The sequence below is a fragment of the Sorex fumeus genome, unplaced genomic scaffold (genome assembly GCF_029834395.1).
Source record: "Sorex fumeus unplaced genomic scaffold, SorFum_2.1 ptg000078l, whole genome shotgun sequence".
In the NCBI taxonomy this organism is placed as follows: Eukaryota; Metazoa; Chordata; class Mammalia; order Eulipotyphla; family Soricidae; genus Sorex; species Sorex fumeus.
In genome coordinates, this window is record NW_026606135.1 from 6782541 (window position 1) to 6809841 (window position 27301).

At 40.2% G+C, this 27301-nt stretch overlaps 1 pseudogene; it reads right to left on the reverse strand.

The window, feature by feature from the left end:
• Nucleotides 1-17603: 17603 nt before the first annotated feature.
• On the reverse strand, nt 17604-26803 carry LOC130038609 (40S ribosomal protein SA-like; annotated as a pseudogene).
• Between the last annotated feature and the right edge of the window lie 498 nt (nt 26804-27301).

Genomic DNA, 27301 nt, shown 5'->3' on the forward strand with positions numbered 1-27301 from the left:
GCAGGTTAAGTAAAGCTGGGGCAGGCTTAAAGGAAGAGGCTTTATCCACTGTATTAGTTTCCTGTGGTTGCAGTAGCAAAATCGTTTCAAAACTTAGTCATTTTAAGCAATCCAGATTTATTTGCTCACAGTTCTAGAAGCCTGTAGTATGAAATCAACATGTCAGAAGGGCAATATATCTTAGTCTCCCCTTGGAGAATCCTAATTGCCTCTTCCAGCTTCTAATGTCTGCCTCCAAGTTCCTAGTCCTATGGCTGCATCAGTACAATCTCAGCTGCTGTCTTCACAGGACCATCTCCTCGATGTAGGTCTGTAACAAAACTGTCTAAGAAGGATAACTATTATTACACTTGTGGTCCTTCTGGATAATCCAGGAGAAGATGTTCCTCTAAAGTTGATTACCTTAATCATGTTTTTGTGATATAAATTGATATTCACAGTCTCTGGAAAGTAGGCCCTAGAGATATCTTTTAGTAAACAACCATTCACCCTGCCACACTAACCCTAGGTTTTTCTGGAGATAACAATGATATTAGATTTTGAAGCGGTGTAAGAAGCAAAAGCAATGTAAGCTGTGCTTTCCAGATAGACAAGGCCAGATGCTAATTCAGTTCTCAGGCAAGTTTATTTCTCTTGACCAAGTGCTTTGTCTTGTGTTTGACTACTGAGTTATGCTTAGTTTGTCCACAGAGATTCCCTAAGTTAAGGGTAAGAAGCCCTATTTTTGGGGAATGTGTGGTATCAGGGTGCCATCGTACAGTGGACTCATATCATGGTACACTTCTTATGCTCTTATTCTTGCTTCTCAGTTTTTCAGTCTGTAAAGAGGAATATAAATCATGACAGCAATTTAAGAGTTTTTAAGGATTAGATAATGAGACTTATGTGCATCAAAATGCAACTTTTAGCAGAACATAATCAGGGAAATGATCTGTCCCAGTCTCAGAAAAAGAGGATTGTTATGACAGCTATTATGGACAAAACATTGCGAATCAAGTCTTAACTCTCCACTATGTATCACAGTAAGTTTTAGACATTCAACTAACACCTATCTTCTTCCATCCACCCCCAGAAAGATAAAAGTCACAATGATAGAAGGTCTCTGTGCTTTTATTTGCTTTTTTTTATAATTACTTTTTGTTTGCTTATTTTGAGGCTACACCTGGAGGTGCTTAGGGTTTAGTTCTGGGTCTGTGCTCAGGAATCAATCCTGAAGGTGCTCAGGGGACCATATGGGGTACTGGGAACTGAAACCATGTTGGTAGTGTGAAAGGAAAGTGCTTTACGCACTGTACTATCTCTTTGGCCTCAGAACGTCACTGTGTTTAAAGAGAGAAACCATTTTCCTCTGTGTTTAAAGAAAGAAACTTTTTTTTTTGTTTTCTTATATTTGATTTGGGGCTATGCCTAGTGTTCCTCATGGCATACCACTAGCTCTCACTTAGGAATCACTTCTGGTGTGGCACTAGTGACCATTTGGGGTGCCAGGGATGGAACAAGGCAAGCTGCCTACCCTTTATACTATCTATCTAGCCCCAGATTTTTATTTTTAAGTATCTTTGTCTCTAATATACAAAGAATTTTAGACATGCTAAAGAATAAACAAAAGAAGGGTGCCAGGGCACTAGTCAGCACTCATTTTCTGCTGTGATCTAAAGTTAGGAATCCACTGGCAGGAAATGTTTCTCGGGACTCAGAGTAAGAGATTCAGGGCTCTGTGCATGCTTGTCCCATATCCTCTTCTCGGTCTGATCATCCTCTTTTCTACTATCCCCAACATAATCTGATGAAAGCAGTTACAGGAACAGGCTCTAAGGAGACACAACCCAGAATGGAATCCTGAGTTTTAGGTCAGTGCCAAGGCCTTATGGGTCTTCCATCCTAATCATTTCTGCTGCTTTTTAGTGATCTGCAGATGCTCACAATCCCATCCACCACCATGCATGCTTCTAGCCACAGCTAAAATGAAGTGAAGCCAAACTGAGTTGTTGTCAATAAGCAAGGTTTCAGGTCCTTTTTTCTCTATTTTACTGAATCCAGCCAGAATCCGTGGCATATTTATAAACATGCATGGCTTTTTGACTTTTCTGACTTTTGCCAAATTTCTGGTGTATTAAAAAAATATGCAGTTTTGTCTTTTTTCCCCTTCTACTCTGCTTCTTGGGAAGATCAAACTTCACACATGTGACCCATGTCTGCTCATAACAATGATGTTTTCCTGGGCCATTAGCCCCTATCCAGACCACCACACTGTCATTTCAGCCTAAACTTTAGAAACATTTAACCCTTAGGAAGATAAAAGACTGGGCAAGAAGGAGAAAGAAATCCCAAAAGAAAGAAAGATGTTCATGTATTTAATCTGTGAAACAATAATAGTTTTTGTGAAAATCAAACTAATCCTTAGGCAGCATGTGCGCACGCGCGCGTGTGTGTGTGTGTGTGTGTGTGTGTGTGTGTGTGTGTGTGTGAAACAAATAGTTTCTTTTTCAAATTGAACAAAATTTACTTAGGGCGATGTGATGGGAGAGAAAGAGAGGAAATGAATGTTTAAGAGTGGATTTGGGCTTCTCCAGTGTGGAAAAAGCAAGCAGGCAATGATATGTGTTCCTGGGAGAATATGGGCTTGAAAGAGCAAGCCAGCATCTGGGGTTTTTAAGCAATTTCTAATACTCTAAGCAAATTTGGAGTTTTCCCAGTTGTGTCAAGGGTTGGCATGATCATAAAGCATCAAAGATCTGCTCATCAAAAAGTCACAAGTTGTTTTATAGGAGAGAAATGCAGCTTCAGGGACAGTTGGTTCTGTCTTGCTTTAAAAAAGGCCCTAAAGATTTTGCCTCTGTGCTGTCATCCAAACACCATCATTGTCTTCCTCACTCTGCCCCATCTGGGGAAGTTGCAGTGTTAATGCTCCCCAAATTTAGCAGTCCTGCAAGGTTCAGACTGGGGCTGATTAACACATTGTAACCTTCAAATTAGGCAGGAATGCTCAATCTTTATCCTGGTTGGACACAATTACTCTGTAGATGGCCCATAAGGAACATCAAAAGAGGGAAAAAATAAGCACCCAACCTCCCACATCGTAGCTGGGATTGTCACTTCCTAAAAGAAAACTCCAACTTGCTCTCCTTAAGTCTGTAAAGCCATCCTGCATTAATTCAAACGGATGGTAAAAGCATCGGCCAGTGTTTGTGTCATGTTGGGCAAAACAGCATAGCTCCAGCTGCAGTACGTGGGTCAGTGGAAGTTTTAAATATGTTTACAGATTTTTGGATAGTCCCTTCAAAGACGCATTTCCTCCTGTGAGTGTGGTGTGCTCAGAACAATGACAAAGAGGGCATAAATGATTGTGTACAATTTCAGAGAATGCATTTCTTTGTTCTCTATAGTGACACAAAACATTACCATGAACTCATATGAAATGGTAAAAATTTTTAATCTCATGTTTTTGTGACTTAGTTTTAGAGCCCAGCGTGACTGGGACTTCTGCTAAAGGACTCACCAGACTATAATCGGGTGCCATGACTGAGAGCTCAGATTCCTCTTTCAACTAAGCAGATTTTATTGGGCAAATTCATGTACATGTAGTTGAAGTACTGATGTCTTGGTTATCCTACTGTTTGTTGGAGACCCCTAGAAGTTGCTCTAGGGGAGCCCTGACACATGAGTTTCTCCTCTCACACAAGGAATATTTTGCTCCTGCAGGAAACTCACTGGTTTCCAATCTCTTTAATTCATTTTAAGAACCACTCATTAGATCAAGTGTACATAGAATGATCTCCCTCTTTGTGATTTTAAAGCCAACTGGATAGAGATATTAATTCCAATTTTTGACATGTAATTTGAATAAGAAAGCATTATAGTTACAAATCCTGCTTTCTTTGGATACAATATATTGTACAGAGTATACATACAAGGAGGTAAACCTAGAGGAGCATCTAAGAATTTTACTTAAGTCCTGTGGCTGCCTGCCTATCTTGTTCTTTCTTTCTCTCTCTCTCTCTCTCTCTCTCTCTCTCTCTCTCTCTCTCTCTCTCTCTCTCTCACACACACACACACACACACACACACTTATACTCTGGGACCTCCCACTCTTCCACTTTGGAGAAAACTGACTTCTGTTGTGTAAGAACACCCAAGCAGCCCTCTGGAGAAGCCTACCAGAGAATAATGAGGCCTGGTGTTTGTAACCAGAAAAGAAACAGCGCCTGCAACCTGCAGCCATGCAGGGAGCACGTGATCCAGCTTCAGCAGCTCTGAGCAACATCCTTCCTGAAACTTCTTGAGAGTCCCTGAGTCTGAACCACATACTCGAGATGCTCTTAAATTCTTGATCCTTTAAAGCTGCATGGTATAATAAAACCCAGTGTTTTTAAATGCTATACTTTGAGTCAACTTGTCACATGACCATAACAAATATACAACTTTTATTTACCAAGAGAGAAAGTAATAGCAGTGGGAAAATGTTAAACTAAAAACCATGAAGAATAATTTGAGCAAAACCACTTTCTTTCTCTCTCTATTACCAAAGACACAGCTCATCTGGGTTTTTGTCATAGCAGGCAGAGATTCTCAATCATGCTGTGCTCATGACTGGCTCCCTTCCCGCCTCTGTCTGGGCTGAGTGAAAGCTGTATTACCAAATTCCAGTCCTATTTCTCAGGGCACTGCTAAACTTCTCCCATTTTTCTTGGTTGGGGTTAATACTCTGATTCACTCTGAAATATCAAGCTCACCACCCTAGATTCCATCCTCTTGACTCCTTATGTGTCTCCCTCTGGCGTTCGTCCCAGATTGTGTGTTCCAGCTTTGGGGCAGGAAGGCAGAGCCCCTGGTGGCCTTGCAGAGCGAGCATCTGGGGCTTCCCACTCCTTGGCTTAACGCCATGCTTTGATTTAAGCTATTTCACGGTGGGAAGCGAAGCTCTTAAATCTTGCTTGTCCTAACTCCTTCCATCCCCAATCTGTGAACTCAGCACTAGATGACAACTCACAAATCACAACATCTTTTCCTCTTGACTGTGTGGCAGCCCTCTCATAACTGCATCTATTCCCAGTAACCATGGTGATGGGAATCTTAAGGGACCATGTTTGGCCAGATACCAAGTCTTGTGCTCAGTGAGTGAAGAGCCTAGGGATGGACTTCAGTATCCCTCCTTGAAATCCATGGAATATAATGCTGGTATGGCCTGGAGGAAAGACCCAGAGTGTCCCTTGAACATGTAAGTTTCTCCACTGTAAGCATGGAGATAAAGGACTGCTTCCAAGAGTAGCAGCAAAATACCAATTCCTGGTGAAACAAAGCTGAGGCCGTGACTCTTATTAGTTCAGTTCAATTCACCTCAAGCTCAAAGGAGCAGTAAGCTGCCAGAAGGTTCAGTATGACACAATGCAGACCCCCTTGCTTGCCCCTCCAGGCGCTGAGTAATTGGCACTAAACACGGGATGTGTCTGGATTTAATCTAACCTGAGCTCAGTTACTAGACTTGCCTGATAGAATTCTTACAGGCTCCAGTGTTTAAGTGAAGAGGGCTCTGTACTCTTAAGATTCCCATGGCCTAGTTCTGCTTTTCCTGTTCTTTTAGGTGGACATGGACATGCACATACTCTGGACTTCACCCCTAGTTTTCTAGGTGATTATTTCACTTTTTCATTTGGGAGACAGATTGGAGGTACTGGGAGGTATATTGTGGGGAAGATATTGTACCCCTGTGATGCAGGTGTGAAATGGAGATTCTAGGTCAAAGACAATTGCTCATGGGTCTTAGAGAACTCATCAAGAGACAGAAGAACCACAGTTAACCTTTCTCAATCACTGTAACATAATTGAACTCAGCTCTCAACTCAGAGAGGAAACTCAGCCAACAGAGATCCTCTGTAGAAGCTCTAATTTACTTACCTATTTGAACTCTGATTTCTTATTGTGACTACATACAATTGTCTGAGGTCAACTAATATGTCTCAGTAGAATCATAGCTGTCTCTTAGAACTTACTTTGTGCAGCACAGAGACATTTTAGGGTATTAAAGAGACCCAGATTCCAGCCCCAATTGGCCTCTTTCTCATAGCTTTTGCCCCCCTGTAGATATTCTCTATGAAGGTACTCTATTTCCTCCAGTCCATGCTTTTGAGAAGATGTCTCTGCTCTATCGAGAAGGCTTCTGAACTTGACAAGGGACAAACTATTGCTTTGGAAGTCTCTCCCTGAACACATCTCTGTGATGATGGATATTCCATTTCTCTATGTAGCCATTTGTCCCTCTCAGGTATTACTCTGCATCTTGCAGGAAGTGAAGCATGAGCCATCATCGTGGTCTGCATATGAATAGAGGTCTCTTCACTTGATTTCACTGAGCATGCTTCCCATCTTGAACCTGGCTGGACCTCAGGCACGGAGCAGAGTCCGAGAATAAGCTCTCAAGCAAGAGGTGAGAAAATTGTTAGTAGAACATGCTTCTGTTTGCTTCTAGGCCAAGTAGGCACACCAGGGAGCAATCAGACTGCTAACTTGGAACCCTGCCCTGAATCCAGTCTGGACATTAGACCACCTCTTCTCCGAAGCTCTGCCCCCCCACCTCAGCCCCCTGCCCTGAAACAGAGAGAATTAAAAAGAGGGCAATAAAATCCTCTCTCTCGTTTATTGTTCTCTTAAAATTCTGACTCATAGACCAAGATGTTGGGAGAAAGGAAAAAGCATGCACTTGAGACATTACTTTAAATAAAAACATGAAGCAACTGGTAACTAGTAAAAAAGAGATATAACACAATTACTTGACATTATTTACCTTATTTATAAATACCAGACTCGCTGGGTTTGAAGCCTGTCTTCTCCATCAATAGATGTATAATTGGGAGTTTGTGTAATACCATCTCCCTCCTCCAGTTTCCTCATCGGCAAAATTGGAGAAAGTAGCACTTACCTCATTTGGGGGTTGGAAGAAGTAGTAAAAGAAATGAAATAGTTTTGCTCTGAGCCTGATACTACAGATACATTAGGGCCATTGCCAGCTGAGAGTTGGGGAAGAGTGAAGGTGAAGAGATGAGAGGGTGAGTTTCAAAATGATGAACCCGGAGATTGATCCTCTGATTGTCAGGACTTCTTTTTTCTGTGAGGAAGAGCCTAGCTAACTCAGGGCCTGATTGGGGGAGGGACAAGGAGGATATACTGGGCCTGTAGAGTATGAAGACACAGGCTGCCAAGCATCTCCACCCGAAGGTTGGCAACTGCTTTGACAATGCACTCCTCAACATAAAGTCAGATGGAGAAACAGCACTCAGGAGACCATAAGAGAGGCAACAAGACCTAGGAAGACTAGCCTGGGAGGGAAGCCAATGTGTTTTTCGGGACCAGTAGCCCAAAAGCAAACATTTCAGGAAGTCTGAATCATCAGTCAGGGTGGAAGATATATAACTTTCTCTACAGAAACAACAAAATTTACATTTTTTTTCCCCAAAAGGAGATGATAATGTTGGATTAGGACTTGAACTTTCCAGCCCAAATGTGTAGGTGGCAACTGCATGTTTGTTTTGAGTTTTTTTTCTTCCTGGGATTATGTGGCCTCATCTTGATCAGAAGCTAAACTCACTGCTGTTGACTTTATATCCAAGGCTCCCTTTAAACAGGCAGAATGTATGCATCCCTCTCAGGAAACCCTAAGCCATTTGCTCCAGTTGAGAAATTGTGGTGTTTTGCAGTTGTAACAAACACCCCTGTGACTGATATGAAGGACATGGGTCACTGTAAACAGCCCAGACTAGGCCTCACGTATTAGTGAAAGTTAGTAATAAAAACACAGAAAAAAACTAAAATTAAACTTTAAGGCCAAGAAGCAGAATGTTTCTTTCCCAGTCCTCATATAAAATATTTTAAGGCAAAGAGGCCATACTTTCTCTTTGTTTAGACCTTTCTAAATCAATATTTTCCCAAAGAACATTTTTAAGTGATGAAATATTCTAAATAATATGAAATATTAATCACTAGCTACATGTGACTATAGGAATTCCTGCCAGTGATCTAGTGCGACTAAATTTTAAGTGTTGCATATTTTAGATAATTTATATTTAAATCATTGCATTAACATGGGCTAGTGATGGATGAATGGTGGCATTCTGGAGGATTGTGGAATACAGAGATATGGGGCAAGGGGTCAGTACTATGACTCAGTCCCATATCCATGAGCCCATATGAGCTGGAACAGGTATCTGTCACTGTCACTGTCATTCCGTTGATCATCAAATTACTCGAGCAGGCACCAGTAACGTCTCCATTCCTCCCAGCCCTGAGATTTTAGCAGCATCTTCTTACTTGTCTTTTCCCAACTATTGGAGTCTCTTTCAGGGTCAGGGGAATGAGACCTGTTGTCGCTATGCTACTGTATTTTGCATATCCAATACCCCACGGGGAGCTTGCCAGGCTCTGCCTGTGTGGGCAGGGTACTCTCTGTAGCTTGCCAGGCTCTCCAAGAGGCAAATATTTGCATATTTTTCTTTAGGATTTGTTGCCTACTGTCTGAACCCCATCAGATATGGTGTAGTAATTGTGGAAAATTGGTAGAAAGTGTCTTATAATGTGTTTTATAATGTGCCATGTGGTCTGAAAAAGTGGCCTGGAACATGGCAGTGTTTGGGTAGTGGCGGTTGGCTGGCGGGGCTGGGTCCTTTGGGGTGGAGAGGGCTCTCACTCACCCCATAGCCTGGTTCAGAGTCCTGAAACAGGTATCTAATAAAGATAATCCAAAGAAGATAATGGCATCTTAGGACCTCAGGAATGAAAGAACTTTGCTTGAATATGGGACCAGCAGAAAGTAAAGAATAGTCCGAGGCTCAATATGGAGGACCAAGTGTTAACTTGTTGTGACATATTAAACCTCAAAACAAAACAAGGGAGTAAAACACGGCTTTCCCTAGTCTTCATTTAACTGAGTTTTGCTTTGCCATTACTCCACAGTCAGATCATTAATAAAGTGTAAGGTAAGGGCTGGGAGATAATCAATATAACGGATGAATAGAATTCCATACCAGGAGAAGAGACTGAAATGAGCTGTCAGAGGGACGACCAAAACTCAAACTGGGTAGGTAGCAGGCTAGCTAGCACAGTGGAATGAAGCCTATTCACTGTTTCACTCCACTAACAGGTTGTGTCTTCTTCAACATCAGCCACTTTGGGCCCCAAATTGAATGTGATTCCTCTCCAAAAGTTTTATTTATTTTTTTATTTTAAGTTTCCTTGCTGGAGCAGGCCCAGTAACGTCTCCATTGGAGACTTTGTTGTTACTGTGTCTGGCATATCGAATACTCTCGGTAGCTTGCCGGGCTCTCCGAGAGGGGCGGAGGAATCGAACTCGGGTCGGCCATGTTGGCCGCTTGTAAGGCGAATGCCCTACCCGCTGTGCTATCGCTCCAGCCCCAAATAAAGGCCCTCCCGTTGATCGTCGATTTGCTCGAGCGGGCCCAGTAACGTCTCCATTGGAGACTTTGTTGTTACTGTGTCTGGCATATCGAATACTCTCGGTAGCTTGCCAGGCTCTCCGAGAGGGGCAGAGGAATCGAACTCGGGTCGGCCATGTTGGCCGCTTGTAAGGCAAACACCCTACCGCTGTGCTATCGCTCCAGCCCTTTTTTAAAATGCATCAGTGGTCTCCTGACATTGTAAGAAAATTTGAGGTGTGAATTATTGAATGATCATCTCTAAATTAGGTGCCAGAGGTTTAAAAATCTTGCTTGCTAAAACAAAAGCCCGAAATAAAAACAATCCCCCAACTCCCCTCCCCCCCGAAGGAAACACTGCTATTTTGCTCTGGGGAGACAGATCAAGTAATAGAGCACACACTTTGCTTATGTAAAGCCCAGATCTTGATTCCAGACACTACATCCCTCTTGTACAAACCCCTCTACCCCACCACACACACATAACAAATGTACCTAGAACTGCCAAATGTGAGTCGGCCCTAAATGTGATCTCAGTAGGCCCCTAGCACTGCTTGACCTGAGTTGTAAAGCAATAAGCATCGCTAAAGGTATCCTCTAGGTCCTTGCTTCCCAAAGCATCACTGGAAGTGGCTCCTTCTAACCAACCAGCCAAACAACAACAACAAAAACCCTCCAAATTTCTGTCCTATTATTTTAGAGTCCCCAAAGTAAAGTTTCAGGGTATGCCTTTAGGTTCCCATATGACAATTAAGCCTAATCCTGATGCTGGCGGGGATTAAGGAGTCTAAAGACCCTGGAGGAAAACTAAATTGTACAGGAAAAGTTGGCACAAATGAGCTAAGAAAATAATTTTTCTGTATCAATAAACAAGTGCTTGAATTTGATGGAAGTATACTGATCTTTATTACTCCTCGAGTTTTTTTTTTTTTTGCTTTTTTGGGTCACACCCAGTGATGCACAGGAGTTACTCCTGGTTCATGCACTCAGGAATCACTCCTGGAGTGCTCGAGGGACCATATGGGATGCTGGGAATCGAATTTTGGTTGTTTGCATGCAAGGCAAATGCCCTACACGCTGTGCTATTGCTCCAGCCCCACTCCTCAAGTTTTAGGAGATGGCCCTTCTAATTTCTTTCTTTCTTTTTTTTTGTTTGCTTTTGGGGTCACAGCCAACGATGCTCAGGGGTTTCTCATGGATCTGCACTCGGGAATTACTCCTGGCTGTGCTTGGAGGACCATATGGGATGCTGGGGATTGAACCTGGGTTGGCTTTGTGCAAGGCAAATGCCCTACCCACTCTACTATTGTTCTGGCCCCACCCTTCTAATTTCTTATCATTAATATGGTTCATGTCCATCCTGTGACATCTGCTTCCAGTATAATTGCTTTTTATTTCTTAGAATTTCTTACTTTCTTAGGTTGCTTATGTTGAGAATGTTGATTTTGAGGTGGTATATTTTTGCTTACTTGTTTTATTTTATTCTTTTGGTACGGGTCACCTCAGCATGCTTGGGGACCATGCTATGCTGGGGATCAAATTCAGATAATATAATGAATGGTCTTAATTAGCTTTCATTTATTATTCATTTGTATTTATTCATTAATTATCCATTTATAGACTACTTTGCACCAACATTTCTAAGTACAGAAAGTTTGTTATCAAACAAACAGTAAAATAAGGAATGCTCCCTCTCTTACAGGTCTGAAGGGCAAGACTCTATTGTTTAGTAACTCAAGAGAGGGCACAAACCTGCAAGCAGCAAGAGACAATATTCAAAGTAACCGTTCTCATAAATGCAACTTCTATCTGTAGCACTGTCATCCTGTTGTTCATTGATTTACTCTAGCAGGCACCAGTAACATCTCCATTGTGAGACTTGTTACTTTTTTTGGCATATCAAATACACCACGGGGAGCTCAGCCAGGCTCTGCTGTGCAGGCGGGATACTATTGGTAGCTTGCTGGGTTCTCCAAGAGGGACGGAAAAATAGAACCTGGGTCAGCCACGTGCAAGGCAAATGCCCTACCTGCTGTGCAATTGGTTTTTATATTTCCAAGTACTATTGGCTGATTTACTGTTGATGTGAAGATGCAGGCCTTCATGGACATTCCCTTTGCTCACCTCTGTCTTTTCTCTGCATACTAGGACAACCAAAACTCCAGTACTTTTTTCTTTGAGAAGAGAGTAGTTTCTGGGATGGTTCCCCAGTGCATGGAGGGTAGAAACACACAAAAGTAAGGTATAATTCACAGAAATGCCTGATTAAAGAACATAATTTGAAGTTAAGACCATTGCCATTTTATTTATTTATTTATTTATCTATTTTGCTTTTTGGATCACACCTGATGATGCACAGGGATTACTCGTGGCTCATGCATTCAGGAATTACTCTTGGCGGTTCTTGGGCTACCACGTGAGATTCTGGGAATTGTGCTTGGGTCGACTACGTGGCAAGGCAAATGCCCTCTCAGCTGTGCTTTTGCTCTGGCTCCCCCATTGCCATTTTAATAGCTGCATTTTCAGGTTATCTAGTACCTGACTTCTAATAGCTTCAATATGGCCTTCTGGCTTAAAGCCCTCAGGAAATATTGAGCTCTAATAAACAAGCATAACAACACAAAACAATTGAATCTACTTGCATTTATATAGGAAGTTTTCTCAGTATTAGGTACTAGCTTAATGCCAGGTAAGTTAGTTTCCTGAGAAATAAATCTTAGAGTTCAAAACCACTGTTGACTGCTTAACCTTGGGCACTATTTGCAAACTGGCTCATTTAAACTTCATGATAACCAGAGAGATAAATATAATGATCACTTACGAACTATAAATGAGAAAACAGATAACTAGGGTGGATAGTGATTTATTAAACAGTTCCAGTATTCAAATTTATATCCAGTTCCTTTTTTGTCTGTACTTATTTACTCCCTTATCCTTTCCAAGTCTACATGTTTCTGAGGAAAACACTTTATCATGTTCAACAGAATAATTGTGCCTTATAGGAGATCTGACAGGCTTTAGTTGCTGACATCTCTGAAATTAAAGAAATAATCAAACAGTAAACAACCCAGAAAGTTTGAAAACTATCCACATATGGAAATGAAATGTCCATGAATATAAAACTCTGATGGGTAAATTTGAGGAAGAGTTAAATGGGCAATAAGAAGAGACAATGTTATCAAGATGTTTTTTGTTGTTTTGGAAAAATCAAAATGGTTTAGTCACTTTGGAAGAAAGATTAATGTATTTTTACAAAAATTAAATAATCTTTTTCCCAGGGCTCTCTCAATCACATTTTTTTGGTATTTACTCAAAAGAACTGAAATTTTATAAACACAAAAACCCTGCAAACAGATGGAAATAGTAGCTTTATTCAGAATTCTTTAAAACTTGGAAGTAATCAAGATATCCTTCACTAGATGAATGGGTAAATAAATTGTAATTCATCCAGAGAATTAAAGGTAATTTAGCACTATTTAGAATTGACTTAGGGGGCTGGAGCAATAGCACAACGGGTAGGGCTTTTGCCTTGCACGCGACCAATCCGGGTTCGATTCCCAGCATCCCATATGGTCCCCTGAGTACCTCCAGGGGTAATTCCTGAGTGCAGAGCCAGGAGGAACCCCTGTGCATTGCCAGGTGTGACCCACAAAGCAAAAAAAGAAAGAAAGAAAGAAAGGAAGGAAGGAAGGAAGGAAGGAAGGAAGAAAGAAAGAAAGAAAGAAAGAAAGAAAGAAAGAAAGAAAGAAAGAAAGAATTGACTTAGGGGGCTGGAGATATAGTATAATAGGTAAAGAACTTGCCTTGCATGTGGCTGACCAAATCTGGCACCACATATGGTCCCAAAATTATCACCAGGAGTTACTTCTGAATACAGAGCTAGAAGTAAGCACTGAACACCACTGCATGTAGCCCCAAACCACCTCTTTCCTCAGAATAATCGAGTTAGTAAACTATTAAAAATTCAATCACCATAAACCCTAAATGCATATTACCACATGAATGAAGTCCATTTAAAAAAAAACTCCATTTTTTGTGAGTCCTACTATATATAACATTTTGAAAAGGTGAAACTTCAGTACAACTGAAACTCTGAAAAACATAAATATAAAATAAAATTATCAGTGGTTTCCAGGGGTCAGGCGAGGTAAAGTTGCACAGCAAAAGTATCTTTAGGACAGTGAAAATATTCTGCATAATTCTAGGATGTTATACACATTCATAGTACACATATTTCCAAGCCTTAAAATGAAAAACTATAAGAGTTTACTCTTTTAGAAACGAAGAACTACAAGAGTTTACTCTTTTTCATAAGTTTTAAGTTCAATTTAACATTTACCATTCTGGTGGAAGGTAGAGAAATGCTTACCCTGCAAAGCACATGTGCATACCACATTAATTTATTCCATCATCAATTTTTTTCAGACACTCACAATAGAAAAGACTTTTATATGCTTTCTACCTGTTATCACACAGTTTCCTATATTTGTGTTTACATGATTTTCTTCCCAGTTAGATGGCAGATTCCTGAAGGGCAGAACTTTACATAATTCATTTAATGTTCTCAAATCCCAGCCCAATATCTGACATATATCAGGTTTCCAGTAGATATTTGCTCAATAGCAATATGTCCTAGCTCTAGTTGAAAGAGAGGAGAAGACAACCTCCATTAGTTCCAAATATTCAGAATGGACTTTCTTTTTCACCCTGTGGTGTCTGCTTGGATGGTTAGGGAATTCTCAACACAAGGAGAAGAAACTCAGCTAAAGTTTTCCATAGCTTCAAGTTCTTGTTAGGCTTTTTACCTTTCCTGCTGATTATTTCCTTTTTAAAAAAAAAATAACAAATAAACATCCTCGTTAGACACTCACAGTAAGTCAAAAAATAACCTAAAATGTACATGGTCATTTGTAAAAACTTAGCACGCTGAAGGTTTTGTGTTCCAGGGCTCTCAGGATGGTTCTTTCTCACTGCCTGTGTTCAGTGCTCTTGAGCCCTGTGTGTGGCCTGGATCAGGACAGCTGTTCTCTCTCTCAAGCTTGAGCCCCTCTTGCTCTGACTCTGGATCTCTCTCCCCTTGGCCTACAGTCTTAGATTATATAACAATCACGTAAGGCGGTGACACAAAGGTGGGTTGAACATTAACAAATCAACAAAGAGAGGTAAGACCACTCCTCCAGGAGATTAACTCAAGGATAAAATCTCATTCTAAAGAGATTACTCCAGATTACTAGGAGATCCGCTCATGGGTGGGATGGGTGGGATGGGTGGGATTCCAACAAGGGTGTGTTCTTCCCTCAGTTAATAATCTACTTAAATAGTTGTAATAAATCTACTTCTAATATTTCTAGCAATGTCATTCTGTATGAGCACAATAAGAGATATAAACTAAGTTTGGTTCTTCCTGAGAACATCTCACTGTACATTCTGCAGTCCTCAGGTCAGGTTAATCTTCCTAGCCCCAGCAGGGTCTTAGACTCATCTTTACTTTTGGATCATGACAGCATTTGTCCATGATCATGTCCTCAATTTATGGTTGAGTATTGTGGCACTTTGACCTGGCCCATTTCAATGCCAGGGTAGCTCACAGCTTGCCCTGGGTCCATTCAATCCCTCGTCGGGACCCTGCTTTTGGGGTGCTAGGAACTAAGGGCAACTGAGTCAAGAAAGCAGATGCCCAGGAGTAAATACTCAATACTCACATACCCACAATACTCAACCATAAATTGAGGACATGATCATGGACAAATGCTGTCATGATCCAAAAGTAAAGATGAGTCTATTATTTGGAGTCAATCAACTCCCAAGTTACAAAACATAATATTAACTGTCTTCCTGTGGCCATACAGAAAGGACATTGCTTTAAGGTAAACTTTTCAAAAGACATAAGGACAGGAGAAAGGCAATATTAACTTATAATACAAGTTCAGTGCCCTGGGATGGGTGTCGCCCGATAAATGTAAGCTACCTGAGGAAGGACAAAACAGTGTTACCCTACAGTCATTTACAAAGCAAACTTTGAAACTCTGCTGAATTAGCTCAACAGGTTGGATTGAATATCTCAGACTAGCACCAGACTTTGTAAATACGGCCTTTCAAAGGCAAGCTGTCCTCATGGTAAATTTTGGTGAGTCACCACCTCAGAGGCTATGCATTTTTCATCCAAGGATGGGGTTGAGTTACACTCTTTGTTTGCTTGCATGTCTTTTGACTCTTCTCTGATTCTCCAATAACCTGTGATCCTTTAGGAACTTAGGAATATCACCTCCATCTTCCAATCTTTCTGATATTAGAAAGACTAGAACTTAATGAATTCCAATACTACTGTTTCCCTCTCCTCTTTTTCTCTTCTCTTCTTCCTCATTTACTTTTTTCTCCTACAATCATCTTTCTTATCCTTAGTACATAGAAATTGGACCCCAGAATGTTGGAAGGGAGTACTGGGGAGAGAGAGAGAGAGAGAGAGAGAGAGAGAGAGAGAGAGAGAGAGAGATAAGTGAGTGTTAATGAAATAGCAGGTGAAGTTTGGAATGTCTTTTAGGGACTTCAAACTTGGTTTGAAAAGTTAACCCAACATCTGGATGACATTTGGATTAAAAGCTATCCCAATATGCCCACTTATCCCTTGATCTATTTTGCCTGGTGTCCATCACTTTTACTACTCTTGTTAAAGCAACTTAGGCTTTATTTATACTTTTTTATTTTATTAGGTTTATTCTCATATTATTTTCGTCCTTTTAGACATATTCCTGACTTCTACATCGAGTTTTATTTTATTAATATTCAACTTTGTAAGTCACATTTTTCTCTCTTTTTCTGAAGATAGATTTCATTACTGAATTTCTTATAATCCAGTGCCACGAATTGCTTGTGTATATCAAGTGATGACTAAAAAATGAGGTAATTACCCCTTACTGAAGTTATATTTAAAGAAAGAGACAAGAAAGTATGTCTTAAGTGTTCAATTAATAATACATAATACCATGTTATTTCAAAATAGGGCTTATCAGTGACATTTGAAAGGAGTGGGGTGGCTAAAATCAGACTTTACAGGGAAGTCCAGATCTAAATGCACTCAGAGGAGCCAGAGTAAAGAAATTCAGTAAGGAAAACTTTATCTACCCCATTAAGACCCAAGAGTCCCTTCCAAGGCAAGAAGGCTATGAGGAAAAATGCCAAGATCCTCATGCAAAGAGGATGTATTGACATACAAGAACATGATCTGAATGTAGCAAGGCATCCTTGAATCATCTGAGTCTTAAGAGCATGAATAGTGAGGTTAGAGATAATTGGTCTGATGGAGAGACATAGGAATCAGGGAAATTAGCAATTGTGGAAGTAACAGGAAAGATGTTAATGAGATGAGATGATTCACAGAGAGAACTTCACACCTGAGCTTCTGCAGGGTCTGGGTCATAGTTATTTGTAGAGTTCTTTCAAGCCTGACACAGATAGATTCATTTGACAAAGAATAGCTTCATCATGAAGCTGTTGAATCCAACTTTGAATGGGAAATGATGGTGAGGGCTGGGCAGAGTTAACAATGGGCCTGTGGACCACAGGAAAAGACCCAGGATTCCCAGAAGAAGACTTTGTTTGTTTTACCACATCTCACTTCTTTTCAAGTTGCGGGGTGATGGAAGTATATGGAAGTAGGGCAATTAAAGTGGATGTGTCCTCAGTTGCCCAGATGAGAGCTTGAAATTCCTTTTCTCAAGTTCTTCCTGGCAAGATCCTCAGCAGATGAGCATAATATCCATGAAGGCAAATCCCAGGAGCAGTGTCCAAGGTTCATGTCATGATAAGTTTTTTCATTCTTCCTTTTTTCCCAGGAAAATTTCTCACACATCAATGTGGGAAGGAAGCACTGGCAATCACATCTTTTTACAACGTCCAGTAGTATTAAACACTTGCTAAGAGCACAAATCTCCTTTTACATTTTTTATGTTTTTGTGGTTTTAGGGCCACACCCCAAAGTGCTCAGGGCTTAATCCTGAATCTGCACTAAAGGATCATTCATTGTAAGACTAGGGGATATATGGGATGCTGGAAATAGAGCCTTTTATACTGTCACTTAAAATCCTGCATGAAACTCACCCCCTTCCCGTCTCTCTTTTAGAAACTTATTTACTTTTCATCAAACTTATTTTCATTTCCTGTGTGAGTCTGTGGAAAAACAGCTTAAGAGCACTCAATGGTTGTTCCTCCCCATTCAGTGGCCTGAACAGTAGGTGTTACAGAACTATCTTCTGTGGCAGGCTGAGCATTGCAGTCTTCAGTAGGGAACTGGTGAACTGAGAAGGAGGGCACCTGCACCCTTTCAGACCACTCTGCAGTCTGGTTGAGTATCAGTAAATCAAAAGCTGGGTCAGCCCATTCACCCTGAAATTCCTCTTTAGTCACGGTCTTATCAGCAGCAGCCTACTCTTTCTTTTCAATCTTTTCAGGATTTCTGTTGAAGTAGAAATCAGGCATGACCTCCCATGAGTGTCCACCGGAGATGGTGCATGCACAGAATCTACAAGACCAGCACCCACCACAAGAGACACATAGAGTGAGCTCCCTTTTTGTTGCAAGGGAAGACTATGTCCGTGGAGGCAGAGGAAAGTCTGTGTTACACAGAACAATGGTAGTCAGGTTAATGCATAATGCCCCCATGAGGGTTTAGTGGTCAAACCTGAGGTCAGTAACTACCAGAAGTCTCAACTCCAGGAAAGTCACTTGGAATTGGTTCCAGGAGTGAATCAGTCAGTGATTGGAGAGCAGTGGGAGCAGCAGCAGCAAACTTCAGCACAGATCTCTGGCCAGTATTCCTGGATAACACTAACATCAATTGAGTTTTCATTAGAAATAATGACATGCGCTCCAGAAGAAGCTTCTTCCAGGTTTTCTTTAAATTTATGACATAGATGCCATCACTTGTCTTTTTGTAGGTATGCTGTTCTATCTGGAAGTCCAACTTGGTGGCACCTAAGTGGGTGCCTGCTGCAAGGACTTTGAGGACATCCCCCTCCATTTGCAGGACATAGAGGGCTCTGGATATTGTGAAATTTCCCTTTAGCTATGATGGGACTCATGAACAATGCCTTAAGTATCCCTTGCTGGGCAACACAGAAAAGCATGAACCTCTTCTAATTGCAGGATGTTTAAAGCAAACCTGGATATGGGGCTGAGGAAGTGAAGGAGCCCTTGCCTTTGATTAGATCGTTCAATTCAAAACAGCTAGTGACCTTCACCTCACATGACCATATCCAGGTATTGGTGGACTCATTTCATTTGTAGGTGAGTCAAGAGCTTCCACTGACCCACCCAAACCATTTCTGGAGGTCTCTAGTTCCAAAAGAAATCACGGATATTTGCAGGTTCTTAAATGCCTTGGGAGCTTATAAACATAGGAGAAATCTACAAACACCACATATTAATACATTCTTTTCATCAACGAACTTTTCTAAGTGTCCCCCCCCCACAGTAGTTACACCTGATATCATAGTTTATCTCCATCAAAATCAGAATCCTTCCATGACAACTCAGACATCTATGCCAAGACAGGTTATCTTTAATTCATATAGGAGGCTAAGAGAAAGTATTTTATTTGCACTAAGCACTGAAGAAGGAATTGATAACTAAAATAATTAATTCATTCCTTTGCCTACAAACCATAGGCCTTCAATGATCATACAATCCTTTCTTGACTTTGTTGTGGGTCTACCTAGGCTCTAAGTTCATGGACCTTTAAAGGTAAAGGTAAAGGCCCTCCCGTTGATCATCGATTTGGTCGAGCGGGCCCAGTAACGTCTCCATTGGAGACTTTGTTGTTACTGTGTCTGGCATATCGAATACATCACGGGGAGCTTGCCAGGCTCTGCCGTGCGGGCAAGATACTCTCAGTAGCTTGCCGGGCTCTCCGAGAGGGGCGGAGGAATCGAACTCGGGTCGGCCACATGGAATCTTTGTCACAAGGATTTTTTACAGGTTTCTATTTCTGCTTTGAAAGAGCTATGTGGTCACTGAGTTTATTTAGCCACTAAGACTAGCTTTTAAATAAATTCTTTATTTTTGTCTCCAAGTTAGTGCTTTTGTTTTAAGTTGGTTTTGACAGTTTTCTTAATTCATTGAGTTGGAAATCATTATCAATGTGTCACAAGCATACACTGTTTGTATTAAATATTAGCCTTCTTTTTATGATGTCACCTCTGTCCAGAGGCATCTTGCACAGCTTGGAGAAAGCACTGGACCACTGTTCAGGAGCCTGTGGATTTGTTTCTAGAACCTGAGTGAGATTAACCTCACTTAGCATATTTTGAGATCACAAGATCACTGGTAGTCTCATGTTGGGTCTATGTTTCATACAGTTTACACAATACCACAAATTACTCCAAACACATAAATGGGTAGAGAGAAAGGTTGCAGGGGTCAGGTTGGGCTGACAAACTTTCTCCATGACAGTATGTTCAAAAGCAGTTCCTATGGCAAATATTTGCCTAATTGGGTCTGTTACCTTGGACTTATCTGGAGGTCAAATAGTCTTTCAAGTTCCCGTCTGACTGGGGGGTAGCCACCCTGGCTACCATAAAGTGGACAGATGTTAGAAATTGAGTATAATTGTAGGAGCTTGAATGTCTGAGTAAATTCCCCAGAGCAAGGTCTGGGAAGGAAGCAGGCGAGCTGCCTTGGGACTCCATTCTTGTCTGTCAAGTCCTGGGTAAGTAGCTATTCCTGTCTACAGCAACAAGAACCATAGATCTTGTATTTCCCACATAAAGGTTATATCACTGACTGCTAGTAAGCCACCAGGTCTCAAAACTACATTTTTATTTTCTGGAAAGTATGGGGAGATTTCTGAACCAGCACTACAACATCATCAATCCTTTGATCAGCCATCACAGGTTTTGTCCTGTAAAGAAGAGGCCTTCAAGGCTGTTGAATTATTCACAGAATAGTCTTTCTAAAGAAGTCAGAAAAAGTGAAGGGAAAGAGTATAAATAAGAGCTTACGATCTAAGCTAGAAGTTTATCTTTAGCCCCATGTGAGAAAAGGCAGTTCTGTGGAGGAAACACTTGTTTTGGTGCTTGGGCTTGAACTTGAACTCTTGTTCTGACCCATGTATTGCTTCATAACTCTATAAAGCTCCGTTTTCTTCTTAGTAACCCTAGGTTAATGACACAGATGGTATAGAGAGAATTCTAAATTAAGATAGCCAGTATCTGCTGATAGATTATTAACTACAGACTAAGAGGTCCCAGGTCTATGAGATGATGAAGGTGACAAATCCAATTAAGTATCAAGATAGTGAACAGATATTGGAAAAAATTTCTTATTAATGGTGAATCTGAGAGTGGTCAGAGTCAGACCTCAGCTGGGATGACAGGACTTGGTTTCTTTTCAGAGCAAGTGCGGGGCATGACAAACAGAGCCAAAGCCTAGTGAAATCAGACCACACGTAGCCTAGAACCATTACAGACATTGAGAGTTACCATAGGAACACAAGATTGGCACTCCTTCTGGTCCCAGGACTCTTGCATATATGATCCCCAACATGGTGCTCTATGATAAATCTTAATTTTTATCTTTAGAATTAAAAAGTTTCTTATTTTTCTCACCTCTTGTGAGGATAAGTAACACCCAAATGATTGAAATATTATGCTAAGCCTCCTGCTGGCACTGTTACAGTTTTAAATTAATTTTTTGAGAGTTCAAACTTGTCTAGGATTATTTTTCATGGAATTCAGTTCATCCCTGGATAATATTTCTTATTAAATCTTTTGCAATTGAGTCTGTGTTTTTATTACTTTTCATGTAATTGTTTAAGAAAAATAAAAGACCAAATGAGACCACTAGAATGCTAAATTAAGTTTGATTCTGTTTATAATGTCTCATTAGTTTTCTAGCTTTGTTTTCTAATTTCAATCAAAACTTGCTGGAAAATTTATCTGGGGATTTGTGTTTCCTGTGATAAAAATACTGATTGGCACATAATCCTACTTAGTGTCCTTTCTTTTTTTCTATTTAATCAGTGTTTACTCTTAGATGAACCTCAATCCAGGTATGATTGTAGAATGCTTTAGATGCTTTTGATTTTATGTGCATTATTTGTACTGAGAATACCCTAATCATCTTGCATCTGTTCTCTGTTGTAATTCTCTATGGTGTGTCTTTTATTAGAATATACATGGAAATTAGGAGAATTCTGCTCTTACTCAACCTTTTATTTCCATATTTCCTAAATTAGAACCTGCTTGGGGAGAGAATTGACATAATTTCTAGGTGCCAAGCACAGAAAAACACACTTATAGATATTTTTATGAATTATCTTAACAATGAATTGACTACATCATGGTCTATCTCCCTCCCCCCGCCCCCTCCGGCCTCCGCCCCACCTTTACAGCTGAAAAAATACACAATGAAGCTGAATAATTTGTTCAAGCTCATAGGTCGTTAGTGACCAAATCAAGCTCCTACTGCAGAAGGTCACGTTCCAGATTCTGAGCACTTAAACCATAATAATATATCACAAGAAACAGCTGAATGTGGGAAGCACCACTGGGAATAGTCTCAGTATTTTAAAGAATGAAGTACAGAAGCTCTGGATCGACCTAGCAAAGATCCAACCACAGAAGCTCTCGAATTGGCCTTACCTCTAAAATGTCAAACTTACATAAGTTTCAACGCGTGGTTTTAAATGACTATGTCTCAAAGACCTCATTTATGAGAAAGTATAGTGAAAATTGACATTTAACCTAGATTTGTTTTATCTTGATTGGAGACAGAGATAATCAATTTCACTCACATGGATTCAGTGTTTGGGGAGAGGATGGCTGTGATGGAAAAAAAAAGAGTTTTTGTTTCTTATTGTCTCTACAACAACAAGCAGACCAAAAAGGGAAAAATCATTTCCTCTTCCTTCTTTATCTGAAGAAGAAGAAGAAAAACAAGTAATTAAATGGCAACTCCTCTCTGAGATACTGATAAGATAAGAATGCCTTCCAGACTAACTGGAGGAAGTCTGTGCTATTTCCTACTTAGAAAACTGGGACAGAAGTTGGAATGCTTAAATATCTACTTCAGTTAAAATTTCAGAAATCAAGGACTACCACCAAAGAGATAGTACAAAGGTTAAGTTACTTGTCTTGCATGCAGCCAACTCTGGTTTGATCTCTGACATCACATGGTCCTCAGAGAACAGAACTGGGGATAGCCTCCCACCCCATCATCCTGCATCTGGTCACAAAATCCAAAACCAACTAATCAAACAAAAACAACCAACATTTGGAAATGTAGCAATTTAGATTACTTAAGTGAGGATGTGGGTTCAATTCACAGTATCACACAAAATAGAAACAACATCATTAGGGGTTGGGGAGATAACTCAGAGAACTACAGCACATGTTTTGTTTATGGAGGACCAGGTTCTATTCCCAGCTCCATATAATAATCTCTTGAGCAGTGCTAGTTATGCAGTGGGAGTGGAAAGGTGGAGCACAAGGAGAGTTTAATTGGCCAGATTATAGCTCACTCACCACAAGATATCCAATCAGAATGAAAATGGGATGACTGGAGGGTGGGAGATAGCAGCAGATAAAAAGAAACCTCCATGACCAGGGAGATAATAAAGGCTTAAGACACTTGCCTTGCACTGATTTTGTCTCCAGAATCCCATATGGTCTCTCGAACACTACCAGGAGCGACTCCTCAGTGAAGAGTCTGGAGAAATCCATGAACATTGCCACTTGTGACCTAAACACTGCCCCCTCGACCTCCCCCTCCAAAAAAAAAAAAAAAAAAAGGAAACCTCCAGCCAGTCCTGTCATTATATATGTTTAAATATTTCATTAATTTTATTATTTAATTTTCCCTGGTGATCTGTAACTTGGAATTTTTGTTCATATGTTAATTTGCCACCTCTTTCTCTTGAAAAGATGTCTATTAAGATCTGTAGCCCATTTTAAAATCAAGTTGTTTGTTCAAGCAAAATTAGTTTTCAAAATTAGAAACTGATACAACAAGAAGTGGACCACAGATCTTAATTCTAGAGTTGCTGTTCTGTGTTACTCTATCATAAAATAAAAATTTGAGGATATTTTAAGTCTGTACCAAAATAGAATAGCTTGAAGTAGAACATAACCTGTGCCAAGAGAAAAAAAATTTAAATCCAGATATAATGCAAAATAAACATTTTTTTAATGAGATACCAACATAGCTATGGATTAAATGGTAAAAAATACCAGAAAGAAGTAAACCACATTAAATAAACTCAAAACTTGGTGGCTTTCCCCTCAAGGTATTTGTTGAAATCTTAACTGTACAAGTCAAAAGGGTCGAAAGCAAATTAGAAAGTATGAGAATAGCAAACATTTCAGTCACTGGTATATTACTGAGGAAACAAAAACTAAAATCACAGTTCCAAGGATGAAGAGTCCTGAAATGCAAGTGGCTGATAATGAAAAGACATGTAAGGCTTTAAGAAAATTTGGGGGATAAAAAAAAAATGCCCCCCCCAAAAAAAAACCCCTGCAATACCATTCCAAGCCTCAGACTGAATTTAAGTATTCTTTTCCACTTTGCCTATCTGCCTGAAGAATACATGATGTAACCTATTTCCTGGCAGAATATAACATGATTTTGATATACAATGTTTTTTATTAAATATTTGTCACTTCATACAAAATTAACAGGAACAACCAAAAGAGACCATCGAAATAAAGAAAAAATACAATTTGAAAGAAAATCATAGATCAAAAAATCTTGCAAATTTTAGAATTAAAGATAAGAAATATAATAATACAAATTTTCCTTCAGATTTCAATTCCAACTGTAGAAATTCTCTTCTTAAAATGCCCCAAGGATTGACTTTTGTCCCAAATCTCATATATTCCCTCATGAACAGTGTTTACATTGGCCATGTTTACATAAATGATCCTATTGACTTTTGTCCTTTTAAGCCCATGGGTGGACAGAACATAGCACACTCAGCCCTGATTATGTCAAAGGAATAACTAAAAGGCTCCTGTCCTGTAAGGTCCTGTCCATCTCCTCACATGTTGTTTCATTTTATTGGAACATTCTCCATCACCCCCAACATTTCTACTACACTTCTGAAAGTTCTTGCCGGTCCTTCCTCAACTTGGACAGTTCCCTCTAAAACACATCTTCCTTCTTAGGGTCCCTATGTCCACTCTGGAGGTTGGACCAGAACACAATACATACTCATGGCTGTCATAGATGCATATTGTGATGACCTGTTTCTGAAAATGGTAGTTAGATATCTGGAACAAAGGTTAGCTTTGTTTACTTTTAATAAAAATATACACAAACTACCCATGGAGCTGAGTGTATCTCAGTAGAGAATTTACCTGATTATTTGCCTATTTGCCCTCTGGTCTGTGTGCCTGTTCAGCACCAACCATATTTGAAGTTGATTGTGAGGTCCCCTACTTGTCCACGGAGCTTGCAATAGAGAAGTATTATATTGGAAAGATAAAGCAATTAGTGGAGAGGTGGGGAGTGAGAGAAAGAGAGCAGAGAAAAAAAAAGCAACCTTCTTTCCTAGGTTTGCGCTAAGACAGAGAAGAAACTTATTTTAGCATGGACAGAACAAATCAGTTGGGGCTGTGTGACTTCCAATAGGATCTTCAACTATGTGCACTGGGGTTTTCACGTTATAAGTGGGGCTAGTCTTGTACCTATATCAAAGAGTCATAAGAAAATTAATTGAATTAATTTTTCTAACATACTTAAAATAGAACCCAACACATAGACGGAAAGATAGAAATGTGAATAAATAAGGAAACTAAAGAGAAAATCCATGCTAACTTTAGCAATGCAAATTTAAGCTAAATGCATGAAAACCGGACGGCAGGTATGGAAATAAAAAGGAAAAAGATTGAGGTGCAAACATCACTTTCAGAGTGTTGCACAACAAGGAGTCCCTATGGTTGGGATCAGCATTCCTTTTCATTCAGTCTCCAGGATCTGATATCAACTTTCCATTGAAGGGATTTATCTCTATCTCCACTTTTATGTGCAGATTATCTAGAGAAATAGAATGAGTAGGTACTTTCTCACACAGAGGATGGGGAAAGCTTATAATCAGAGAGCCGGCGCCTGAGTGTCATTAGTATAGCTGCTTCCATCTCTCGTTCCATTCTTGTGATGTTCTTCCTGAAACCTGATATTAATTATGTGATTTCGAGGTTCCCACAGGAAAAACTGACCCTACCAACCCTAGAAAAGCAAAAGGCATGGGTCATGTTTGTAAAGGCTTGATTTATTTGGGCAGATGAGACAAAGAGAGAAAGAGTGAGAGAGGCTCTAGAAATATCCTCGGATCCTAGAACCAACAGCTGTAGTCCAGGAATATCACCACTGAGCAGAACGCTTTTGTTCTGGTATTTGTGTCTCAGTATCAACAAAATGTCCCCTCTAGTCTCCTATGAAACATTTTTTGTTTTCCTATTAATTATTTTCATTTTCATTAATTTTTCTATCCAGCTTCTGAAACCCCATTAGTCCCTTGATCAGCATAAGAGAATTGTCACTGCCAAAGAGATTTATTCGTCCCAAATGTATGTTCATCTTCCAATAAGGCAGCATAGCAAAGAGGTGTTCTTTGTCCATACCATAGTGAGATGTAGGCTAAGGCACCCAGGAGACTGGGGTCTAAGAAGGATGAGGTCAGTCTGATTGTACTGTCTGGTTTCTTAGGCTTTTAGAGGTTACACAGTGCACAGATAGAGGAGATGGGCCTCATGTAAGCTTCACACCCATCATCTCGGGCACCTTCATTTACATCTTCACAGATAAACAAAAAAATATGAATGCAAAATTTTTATAAAATTTTCACTACAAGAAAGAGGTAGGGGAAGTTATAGAAAAGTATTTTATAAAGCCATTCAAAGACTTATCAAAGTGAAAAATAAATACATATCACAGAACTTGTTCAGCAGTTCTGTCCCAACATATGCACTTTATAAAGTGCATATGTTGGGACAAGGGCCTGGAACTCTATACAGACTTAACAGAGAAATAAATTTTCCTCTAAATGAGCAGAAAAGATAGGAAACAGTATCATTGCAAAGGTAGTATCACTGCAAAGGTAGAAAGAGATTTTTGGGGTGTAAACCTGACCTAGTAGTATCTTCAGTCTCACTCTATTACCCTATATGATGACCCCTACCTTTCTCAAAATCTTCACTTAAAGAAAATTAGGGGTACTAAAAACACTGGGTGTTCACTTGCTATAAGTATTGCTAGGGAAAATGAGGATGCATCTGACTGGGGAACTCTCCAAAGTCCCAGGCTCTCAATCAAAGCACATGGTGTGGCATGAATCCAGCAGTCTCATTGACCCTACATACAGAGCTGAGGAGCTTCAGGATGGTCATTGCTTCTGAATACAAGGGATACCATCACCAGGTATTACACCACGACCCTCTTGTCAAAGCAGCCCAAAACTTGTGCAGACCAGCAGCTTGAGGTTGGCACTGGTCTTCCAATTCAATCCTTGCATGACACCCGTATTTTTTGATCACTATATTTTTTGTAAAATACTCTTGGTGAAAAAAGCATCTTTCAATGTAGCTTGTATTAATAAGAAGTACACATGAATACATAGGAAGAAAATGATCATGTAATTCTGTCCTCCCGTTGTTCATGGATTTGCTCGAGTGGGCACCAGTAACGTCTCCAATGTGAGACTTGTTGTTACTGATTTTGGCAGATCAAATACGTCATGGGTAGCTTGCACGAGTAGGTTTGCCTTGCACGTGCCCGACCCGGGTTCGATTCCTCCATCCCTCTTCGAAGAGCTTGGCAAGCTACTGAGAGTATCCCGCCCACCTGGCAGAGCCTGGCAAGCTACCCGTGACGTATTTGATATGCCA